The sequence below is a fragment of the Pan paniscus genome, chromosome 6 (assembly GCF_029289425.2).
Source record: "Pan paniscus chromosome 6, NHGRI_mPanPan1-v2.0_pri, whole genome shotgun sequence".
NCBI classification, from domain to species: domain Eukaryota; kingdom Metazoa; phylum Chordata; class Mammalia; order Primates; family Hominidae; genus Pan; species Pan paniscus.
Window position 1 is genome coordinate 88,575,691 of NC_073255.2, and position 11,063 is coordinate 88,586,753.

At 38.3% G+C, this 11,063-nt stretch overlaps 1 long non-coding RNA gene across 2 annotated transcripts in view; it reads right to left on the reverse strand.

Moving 5' to 3' along the window:
* The window catches only part of LOC103786798 (uncharacterized), a 32,388-nt gene extending 21,572 nt beyond the window's left edge, over nucleotides 1-10,816 (reverse strand). For both annotated transcript variants that reach the window (XR_008625991.2, XR_008625990.2), the window contains exon 1: nucleotides 9,335-10,816. This is a non-coding gene — a long non-coding RNA (uncharacterized LOC103786798). The remainder of the gene's footprint in view (nucleotides 1-9,334) is intronic.
* Nucleotides 10,817-11,063: the final 247 nt, after the last annotated feature.

Sequence of the window (11,063 nt, forward strand, 5' to 3'; positions counted from 1 at the left end):
CTTGTTTCTTAAGAAACTGGATTGTTTGTGCTGTAGAGCTTTCCGTAGTCTGCATTTGCTGATGCTTTCCTGCAGAGTCATTTAATGAGCTCCTCAGCCCTGTTTCTTACCTGTTAATGGGTAGTGAAGACTCTAGAAACTTGATGAAATTCATTTAGGGGATGGGGGACAAGACTACTGGCTCTTTCTCTTTTTGTGACGTTAGCAGGTGTTGTTGATCATTGCCTACATCTATTTATTCCTTAGAGCTTGAAAAATGGCAATATAATTGTCATTTCTGGTTTATTTATTGGGTGGAATGCTTCTATAAAGATAAACTAGTTTGTTAGAGTTTCAATTTATATAAGAAAATCAGGATGGATGCTTTATTCTCTCCCTTTATCAGTTCTTAATATAATGTGTGGTTCCTTAACATCCTCTAAAGTTTACCAATGGTTTAAAAAATTTCATTGTGAACATTAATGCGCTTCAAGCTATTGCAGTTATCATACTTATGAATGCCCAGTTTGCCACATCTCTGATTACTCAAAGTTTATCTCAGTTGGTTCCTCTGTGTTTTTGAAAGAACCTCAAGTTTTTGAGAGCTTCCAGGATAATTGGTGTGACAAAATATAACAGGCTCATCTTTAATATTTCCTTTCCAAACCTGGAAGCAGGCAATTATCCAAGAAATTTTAGTTTTTTGTCTTGGAACTAGTACTTGAAAACCGTAATCTTAAAATTAGTGAGCTCATTGCTACTGACTTTGTCCTTAATCTAGGCCCTTTCAAAGGAAAGAGCTAGAAAAAGTGTGTGTATGTGTGTGTGTGAGAGTGTGCATGTGTATGTTTAATTTTAAGACTAAATACATCAGGAGCTCACACTAATACTTCCTATTAATATACAGGCCAACAGGATTTTAATTTAGTCACATAAATCTTGTATCATATCAATGTCCTTTCTTCCCAGCCGACCATCCTACAATCTTAATTCTTAATGACAGTAGCGTACTTATTTGCTTATGCTACAAATACACTTACAACAGGCTCAGAATAATAATACCAAGACTACTACCATCAGTAGTGATGTACACATCCTGTGTACACCCTGTGTACAGCCCCCTTCTTCTCTTTAAAGATGTATGTATTACTGAGGTTTTAAGTCATGTAAAATTGTTTCTTTTGGTGTGATTATGCCACCAGCTAGATATAGATAGATTCACTTGGCTCTTTTTGCTTTCAATTTTTTGGGATTAAAATGTTAGCTAGGAGAGACCAGAGCAGTGCATAGTCTACCTCATTTCTCACTACTGAGGTTCTACCTAATTGCATATGAATTAAGAGATTTTCCATTCTGACTGGTGAGAAAAGGCCTATTTCCAGCCCTAGGAAGGTGCCAGGTACTGTTCCCCGTATAATTATTTCCGATGCTTCTTTCCTCAGCCTTGGGTAGCTTCCTCATGCACATATCCAGATCTCTGAGACTCTCTGCAGATTTCAAGAGATTGTTGTCTGTGCATCTGCTCTCTCCTGAACTCTGTCCTGTAAGTTCTAGCTACTTTATTATCCCATATCTTTAGCTCTGTTTCCTCAATTCATGGAGTTTGCCTCCCTTGAGTTAGTTGCCCTTCCTGTGCCACTGCTAAGAAACCTTCACGGGCTTAAGCCAGAGCCTTCATAGGATTCACCTCCCTCAGGGATCAACGTTCTTTGTGGTCTGATAGCTCATGTCTTGACAACCATTGTTTCATATATTTTGTCGGGGTTTATTTTTGGTTGTTTCAGGAAGCAGGGCACATCCAGTCCCTTTCAGTCCATCTTGGCTAGAAATGGAAGTCTCCCCAGTTGTTTCTTAAAAAGGTCAGCTATAGCTTGTTAATCCAAACAGTTTCTTAATATGAAGCTCAATATTTAAATTAAATTTTAAAATATTCTGATTGATGTGTGTTTGTTCGTGTGTCAGAAATCTTTCTGAAACACTGCTGTAGTCTTAAAACTACCAGTGCCACTTCAAGACCTCTTCTTGGCCTATTTCCTCCCAACTAGGTTTCCCCCAACAGATGAGTCCTTTTTTATTTTCTGCCACTTAGAGGCAGTTTTTTGGTTCACTCATTCATTTAACAGACATTTTTGATTACCTATTATGTGTCATATGAAGTGTTGAGAATACAATAGTGAATAAAACACCACTCATTCCCTTAAAAATGTTGCAATTTAATTTTCACACAGAAATTTGAACATGAATGTTCACAGCAACTTTATTTGTAATAGCACCAAACTGGAAATGCCCATATGCCCATCAATGGGTGAATGGTTGGACAGACTGTGATATAAGCATGCTATAGACTACAGCAATAAAGACTAACAAACTGTTATTATGGGTAACAACCTGGATGAACCTCAAGGAAATTGTGCTGAGTGAAAAAAAAAACCTGTCTTAAAAAGATACATTACTGAATGATTTCATTTATACAACCTTCATGAAATAAGATCATTATGGAGAAAGATTAGTGGTAGCCAGGGGTTAGGGAGGGGAAGGGGAGAGGGTGGGGTGTGCATAAAGTGGTAGCAGTAGGGAGTCTTATGGTGATGGTACAGTTAAGTGTCTTGATTGTGCTAGTGGTTACTCAAAGCTACACATGTGATACAATGACACAGAGCTATACACACATACACAAACAAAAATAACTGTATATATAGCTGGTGAAATATCTATGGATTCTATGAAAAGCTCCATGGATTGTACTATTGTCAGTTTCCTGGTTTTAATATTGCAGTTTTGCAAGATGTTAACATTGAGAATGAGGACGGGATGAAGGGTGCACATGACCTTCCCGTCCATTTCTTTGCATGTTTTTTGTGAAATTTTAATTACTTTAAAATAAAAAGTTAAAAAATATCTTGCAATTTTGTGAAGGGTACAAAGAACTAAACAGCCAATTATAATAGCCAATTGTATACTACCTTTCACTGAAAATTTTTATTAATTTTTATTTTCTGAAATAATAACTGGTTGTTCACTAAATCCTTTAAAATTTCTTCTAAGAAGACATTCCAGTGTATGTCAGTAGTATAGTTGACAGAGTATTTCTCTCTCATCTTCTGGTAATTTGTGGTGACTGTGTAGTCCTGATTTTTATTATGGCCATGGTCTTTTTTGTATCCTTTCCTATCTCTGTCTCTATAGCGGAGAAAACCATTAGTTATTTCTTGCGCTTATTTCAGCAAAGGGGAAGTAATACATACATCTGGGGGAATACCTTGTTCCCACTCCCAAGTCATAAGACAAACGTCTCTACTACTCTTGTCTCTTAAAGCTTCCCCATCAGGTCATGCTTCTATTTGCAGGACATGTATTAGCAGTAGTGCACTAGCAAAATAGTTGTGCTGATTCTCCTCTACCCCCACCAAAGTAATATGCCCTCCTTTTATAGCCTCAGTAAAATACCTTAACCATACAAGGCAAACATTTTGTAAGAATGAGCATGTATTACTCCAAAGCAACAGGAGGCTCATGTTCTCACAACATGTTCAAATGTAAGCACAAAGACCCACTCCAGATTTAAATATCAATGAGTTTTGGAATACACACAGCTTTGGCTCATTTCTGGCCCTATTCTGCCATCAGCATGTATCAGCCAAAGCTTTACTCCGACCCATTAAAAATAGCCTTTGTACGTGAAGATGAACGCATGGTTGTAGTGGGTTTTTTACATAGTCACTTATTACTATAGCTTATTTTAATTTAGTGACAGATTGTCATATATTTTGAGTTTTCTCAAGTTATAAAAGTTTTTTTTCTTTCTTGGAACTAAATAGAATATATATTATTTCTGATATGTTGAGGGAAATTTATGTTGGTTTTGTTCATATTACTAGAAAAGTCACTCAATATGAATTTGTGCTCTTGTGACGTTGTGACAACTCAGTTGTCCTAGAATTTTTATTAGGCTGTTTCTAAATTTCACAAATCCTTGAATAGGTGAGTTTACAATATATAGACTGGAAGTACTTTATTTTTAAAAATTTTTCCCCCAAAACTCACCCCCTCTTCTCAGCGTCAGGAAAACCTCTTTGGAGTTCTATTGGACTAAGTGTCTGAGTCTGTGCCTATGTGGGTTGCTGGAATATTTACCAGGCAGAAAACATTCTTGAAGTTTTTAATTTGATCTGTCTCCTTGAAATAAATATCACGAAAAGTATATATAGGTACCTTTGGTTTGTGTCCTTTACCTTGAAAAGTATAGCAGCCAATTTGAAATTGCCTAGGTCTACTTTGTGAAATTCACCACTTAGTTCTACCTTTGATCTCATGCTTCTTTTTAAAAAATTGATGAATTCATTGGGTCTTGGGCCTTTTTTTTTTTTAATTTTGCTTATATAGTCATAATGTACTTTACATTTAACAGGTCATTTATGGTTGATTCAATCCCAAGACTTTTCCTTATTTTTTGTTGTAGTCAATTGTGTACTACTTTTCACTTAAAATGTTTATTGATTTTGATTCTCTGAAATGAAACCCATTTTTGTGCTAAATCTTCTAAAATCATTCTAAGAAAATAGTCAAGTTTATGTATACTTGACTTAGAATATTTCTGATAATTTGTGGTGACTCTGTGGTCCTGATTTTTATATGGCCATGATCTTTCCTGTGTCCTCGTCTTCTCATATCCCTCTCTATAGCTGAAAAAATTACTAGTTATTCCTTGTTGTTAATTATTTCTTTAAAATGCAGTCATAAGGATTCTCAAAGTTACACAACGTTCCACAAATTCTATACTTTTTCTACAACCTTAATTAAGATTGCACCAGTGCTAAAATGGACATACACAACCATACTATTAAAAATATTACAAGCATTTTTGGAGAGGAATAGGAATTAACAGGAAGCAGTACGGTTTCCATAGATTTGGAAAGCCACCGAAGAGGAATTTTTTTTTTTTTTTGGACAGAGTCTCACACTGTCGCCCGGGCTGGAGTGCAATGGCGTCATCTTGGCTCACTGCAACCTCCGCCTCCCAGGTTCAAGCAATTCTCCTTGCCTCAGCCTCCCTAGTAGCTGGGATTACAGGCGCCCGCTACCATGCCCAGCTAATTTTTTTTTTTGTATTTTTAGTAGAGACGGGGTTTCGCTATGTTGGCCAGGCTCAGAAGAAGTATTTCTTTAAAAGTTGCCTAAATATTCTTAAAGCATTGATTTTGGAACAAGAGTTGCATAGTCACCACTATAATCCCTCCAGTTTATAAAGAGAAGGCATTTGCCACATCTTCCTTCCCTCCTCTGCTTCTGCCTGAACAAAAGTGTGCTGAATCTACTCCCACCTGCAGCAAACCTATCAGTCCCTGGACCAAACTCAACAACAATAGGAAGAATATTTGGAGCCTTTGACTCTCTTTTCCTCATTGGGTACATATAGTGGCCCTGCTACTACTGCTGGGCTCCCGTATTATTGCTCATTCTGAGCTGGAATCTCTGCAGTTCACTAGATCTGGGAGGCCATGATTCCGAATTATATCCTAGGGGCCAGTGTGGCTCTATAGATATGGAAATTGTCCCCTTCTGTCTACACGGGACTAGGCCTCTGCTAAGTTTCCTTGGATCTTTGGATGCTGTCACTATGCCCTAATTCCACTCTGTGGTGTTTCATGAAATAGAATCAGATCTGATGATGGCCACCATCTGCCTGATTTCTAAGTATTCCTGATAGTCTCTGCTACTTCTGCCTGATATGATACCCTATTACTTACAGCTGCTTGCATGACTTCAGTGCTCTTTCTGCCCTTTGAATATGGTGCCTTTCTGTCTTATGGATCTGTGGTTGTCAGTTGTGAATAGTTTCTGCTGTGTATTTGTGATCCCAAATGTGTGTCCTGGCTGGTATTGCTAAACATCCCTTGTGCTTCACACCTGTATCAGAGAGATGGGCCTCAGACATAATGAGTCTTTCCAAGCTCTGAAGGGTGGCATCTCACTGATTGCACCATAGTATGAGTCTCATTCACTCTGTTTCTCCATAGCTCTTCTTGGTTCCAAAACGCTATCTTGGTAACTTATGATAATAAAACCATTAAAATAAGGATTAAAACAAAGGCACGTAATAAAAGGGCGTAGGATAAAACTAAACCAGAAAACCAGGACCTCCCTCAAAGATCCTGCAGTTGAATAACTTGAATTTTAGGCTCACCTTTCTGCCAGTTGGAGAAAAAGAGAGGCATAGAAATGATGCCACCTACTACCAGATCAGAGTGGGGCAGGAGATTCCAGTTCGTCAGGAGAAATGTTTATGTTTTTCCTAGCTATGGGGAAGCATGTGTTGAGTAGCTTATTATTTTTATATCAAATAATCATATTAAAATGCCGTGCATCCTTCCTTTCTAGCATGATATACTTCAAAAAATTATTCTTCTTCACAATGCCTTTAGACATGCACTAATCCAAGAGAAATATGATGTGAGCCACATATATAATTTTAAATTTCCTAGTATCCACAGTAAAAAGTAAAAAGATATATGTGAAAATAATTTAATAATATATGCATTCTAGTCAATATACCCCCAAATCTTATTATATCAACAGGTGATCGATATAAAACTATGGACGTATTTTACATTATTTAAAAAATAAATCTTCGGGCTGGGCACGGTGGTTCATGCCTGTAATCTTAGCACTTTGGGAGGCCAAGGCAGGAGGATCACGAGGTCAGGAGATCAAGACCATCCTGGCTAACACAGTGAAACCCCGTCTCTACTAAAAATACAAAAAAAAAAAAAAAATTAGCCAGGCGTGGTGGCACGTGCCTGTAGTCCCAGCTAGTCAGGAGGCTGAGGCAGGGGAATCACCTGAACCTGGGAGGTGGAGGTTGCAGTGAGCCGAGATTGTGCCACTGCACTCCAGCCTGGGCAACAGAGCGAGACTCTGTCTCAATAAAAATAAAATAAATCTTTGAAGTGCAGTGTGTATTTTACACCAATGGCACAACTCAGTTTGAGAAAGTTACATTTCAAGTACTCAATAGCCACATGTGGTCAGGGGCTACTGTATTGCAGTGTGGCCTTCCACAATGGGGCAAGTGGTGCAACGGTAGGAGGGCACCTCCTGATTGTTAAAATATTCTTGTGATACTTGCAGTCTTGAGATTCCTCAGCTACAATTACCATCAGGAACCTTGAAAGGAAATTTCTTCAGTGTTCTTCATACTGAATGGCCATTAATTCAGAAGTTATAATTTTTTTATGTCACCAAACTAACTTGATGAGATGAACAAACAGATTGCTGTTTTTAAGAAAGTGAGTAACTTACTCTGAAAACCTCTGGACCTTTACTTTCAATGCCTTCATCACTAGTGAATTCACTAATTTATGTAATCAGGGAAATTCTCTTGAACTATTTTTAATGGCACCTACTTCCTTAAGACTTCCATGATTTCACCTGCTTTCTTTCCTGAGGCTTCAAAGGGAATCAGTTTGTAATTTTTCAGTGATATTCATGACTTTGTGCTTGGCATGCAGTTACTTGTTAATTTCTTTTTTAGCTTCTTGTTGAGAACTGAGACTTGTTGGCTGTCCTCCTCCCTTTTAGTGCCTTGCATGGTGTAAAGTGTAGTCAGTAATGTTTGTTGAATGCACATGTATGTACCTTCTCTGATTTAAGGTCTGGAAGGCAGGACATGGTTTTCTTTTTCAGTATATCCTTTCATATATTTTTAGCTGCTAGCATAGTTTGGTTTATTCAGTTGGTGCTTAATAAATTCTTGCCAGCTGGACTAATAACTTATAATTAGCCTCCCAAGTCTTAGTCCGCAACTATGTTCATCAAGTTGTTAAATTACATATTTGAAAAAAAAATCACCATTTTCATTTAGAGGAACAAATACAAACAAATATATCTACCAACCTACCTTGATGGTTCTATGAAACCTAACTGACTCTATGAAAAAAATGAAAAAGTTAACTAAGAGTGTACTACTACTTTTAGTTAAATGCCAATGAAGTATAATGTATAGTTGTCAGAAGAAAAAATATAAGTATTGTAGTTCATAAACATTACGATAAAATAATTTAGTTCATGATATTTGAATCATTCAATTCTTTCATTCAACAAACTGACCACCTATTATGATTAACACATTGTGTTGGGCACACGGGATAAAAAAAGATAAGTTTGACCCTCAAGTTGCTCACATTTTAGTTGGAAAGTCAGATCATGCCAAAGAATTCTCTAAAACATTTGTAAGTTTAGAGCAAGCTACTAATGGGAGAAAGGCTCAGTGAAGTCTACTTTTTATTATGTTTTCCTTATATGGTGTCGGCTAATAAGTATTTGGGGAATAAATGTGTAGATAGTGGTCTGTTTAAAAGAAGTTACATTATTTGGCATTTATTACATTTTATTTTCTTAATTGATTAATTGCAGTTAAATTACCTTAGCATGCAAGAACAGATTTTACAGATTTTGACGTATGATTAAGCAGCATAAAGCATAACTAATGTGGTTTTAGTGGCATGCTATGTATTAAGGCATGAAATTTAAATACACACTTCATCAAGATTTTTTTGCAGTTACAGTGAATTAGAAAGATTCAGATATTGGAACTCCCTCCAACTCCTGTGTTAGGGAGAGGCAGGAATTTTATAATTGAGATTATTATAGAAGAGTGTCCTGACATAACTAATTGACTTTAGTGATGTGCCTTGAAAGTTCAAATTCAAGGTGTGCACTTATTTCAGTCAGCTTGTCCTGAATGTTTAAATAAGAAATACTCTTTCTGGGTATTCTGAATAACTCGTTGTACATTTATTCCTAATAGTGAGCATTTGGACTAATGATGAATTACTAATGAGCATGTAAATGTACCACCTGATTACATTAATATATGATCTTCCATGACGAGGTCTGAAACGAACATTTCTAATATGTGTTTCTTTTCCCCAAATGGCACTGTGGTGTATACTGAGCGGGACTGAGATGAGGGTGTTCTTAAGAGCCACTGATTTAGTCAATTATCAAAAAATCACATTATAATAAATGCTGTTCTAAGAATTTTGATTAACCTTTAAATAAATGTTACTTTGGAGAAAAAAAACTGCCAAATGTGTTAATGATAAATTGTGAAGTGGTAGTAATTGCAAGTATGGCTTTATAGATAATATAGTTAATTGATACCACCCTCTCAAGCATATACAGCACATCAGCTGCTATGAGCCTGGGTGATAGTAATGGTGTCTATGGCATTTATGATGCATTGAGAATGACATGAGTAAAATGAAAACTTAGAGCACTCACCAGGGTCATTCTTTCATGGACATCTGATGCCCATGGTCAAGTAAATTTTTAATGACACATAGTCACTACACACCTTTCAGCCTTCTGGAGAGGTTAAGTGTACATTGATCTGTCCTAATTAGCCTTGCAGAGTACTTCAGACATCCCTGCAGGAACACTATTATTTAATAAAATAGAAGCTGTTTTTTCACAAGCTCAGCACTTGCTCCTTGGATAGCTGTATTGTTTTTTTGCTCTTCTCTCCTTTTAAAACTCATATCTCATGTCTCATGTTCATCTTTGTCTTTGACAATGTAGTATTAATGCAGCTGCATGAAAAAGTAAGCAAAATTAAGGAATGAGTCTGATTATGAAGGTTCATTGCTATTATAAGAACCCGTAGAGCACACATCCATTCCTTCCCTAATGACCCCCAAAAAAGGCAGCTTGACCCAGGAAAGTAAGCCTTTTAAATTGTGGCATCTGGGCTGGGCGCCATGGCTCACACCTGTAATCCCAGCACTTTGGGTGGCTGAGGCAGGCAGGTCACTTGAGGTCAGGAGTTCGAGACCAAGCTGGCCAACATGAGACCTTGTCTCTACTAAAAATACAAAAATTAGCCAGGCGCAGTGGCTCATGCCTGTAGTCCCAGCTACTTGGGAGGCTGAGACAGGAGAATCACTTGAACCCAAGAGGCAGAGGTTGCAGTGAGCCGAGATCATGCCACTGCACTCAAGCCTGCGCTACAGGGTAGGACTCCTTCTTAAAAAAAAAAAAAAAAAGGTGGAGTCTGGGCTATAGGGCCCAAGGTTCTGAATTTCTAACAAGCTCCCGATAATGCCCAAGCTCCTGGTCCATGGGCCACACTTTCAGTAGCAGGGTTCCAATAGTATTTCCTAGCCGAAGCCAGTGGCTCATACCTATAATCCCAGCACTTTGGAAGGCAGCAGGTAGATCACCTGAGGTCAGGAAATTGAGACCAGCCTGGCTAACATGGTGAAACGCCATCTCTACTAAAAATACAAAAATCAGCTGGGCATGGTGGCACACACCTGTAATCCCAGCTACTTGGGAGTCTGAGACAGGAGAATCGCTTGAACCCGGGAGGGGGAGGTTGCAGTGAGCTGTGATTGCACCACTGCACTTCAGCCTGGGTGACAGAGCAAGACCCTGTCTCAAAAAAATATAAAATACTGGCTGGGTGCAGTGGCTCATGCCTGTAATCCCAGCACTTTGGGAGGCCAAGGGGGTGGATCACCTGAGGTCAGGAGTTCAAGACCAGCCTGGCCAACATGGGGAAACCCTGTCTCTACTAAAAATGCAAAAATTAGCCAGGCATGGTGGCAGGCACCTGTAATCCCAGGTACTCAGGAGGCTGTGGCAGGAGAATCGCTTGAACCCAGAAGGCTGAGGTTGCAGTGAGCTGAGATCACACCACTGTACTCCAGCCTGGGAAACAAAAGGGAAACTCTGTCTCAAAAAAAAAAAAAAAAAAAAAAGATGTCTATTTATTCAAATGAGGAATGCACATTTACAAAATTCCAAAGGTACAAAAGAGTAAGCTGTTAGAATTTCATGTTTCTCTCCTGTCTCGCAGCCACGTTGGTTTGTTCTCCTGAGGGAAGGGCTGTTTCCAATTTCTTGTGTGCATTCTCTGAAACGGTTATGTATATACGTTCACATCTGGGTGTATACAATTTTTTTTTTTTTTTGAGACGGAGTCTCACTCTGTCGCCCAGGCTGGAGTGCAGTGGCATGATCTCGGCTCACTGCAAGCTCCACCTCCCGGGTTCACACCATTCTCCTGCCTCAGCCTCCTGAGT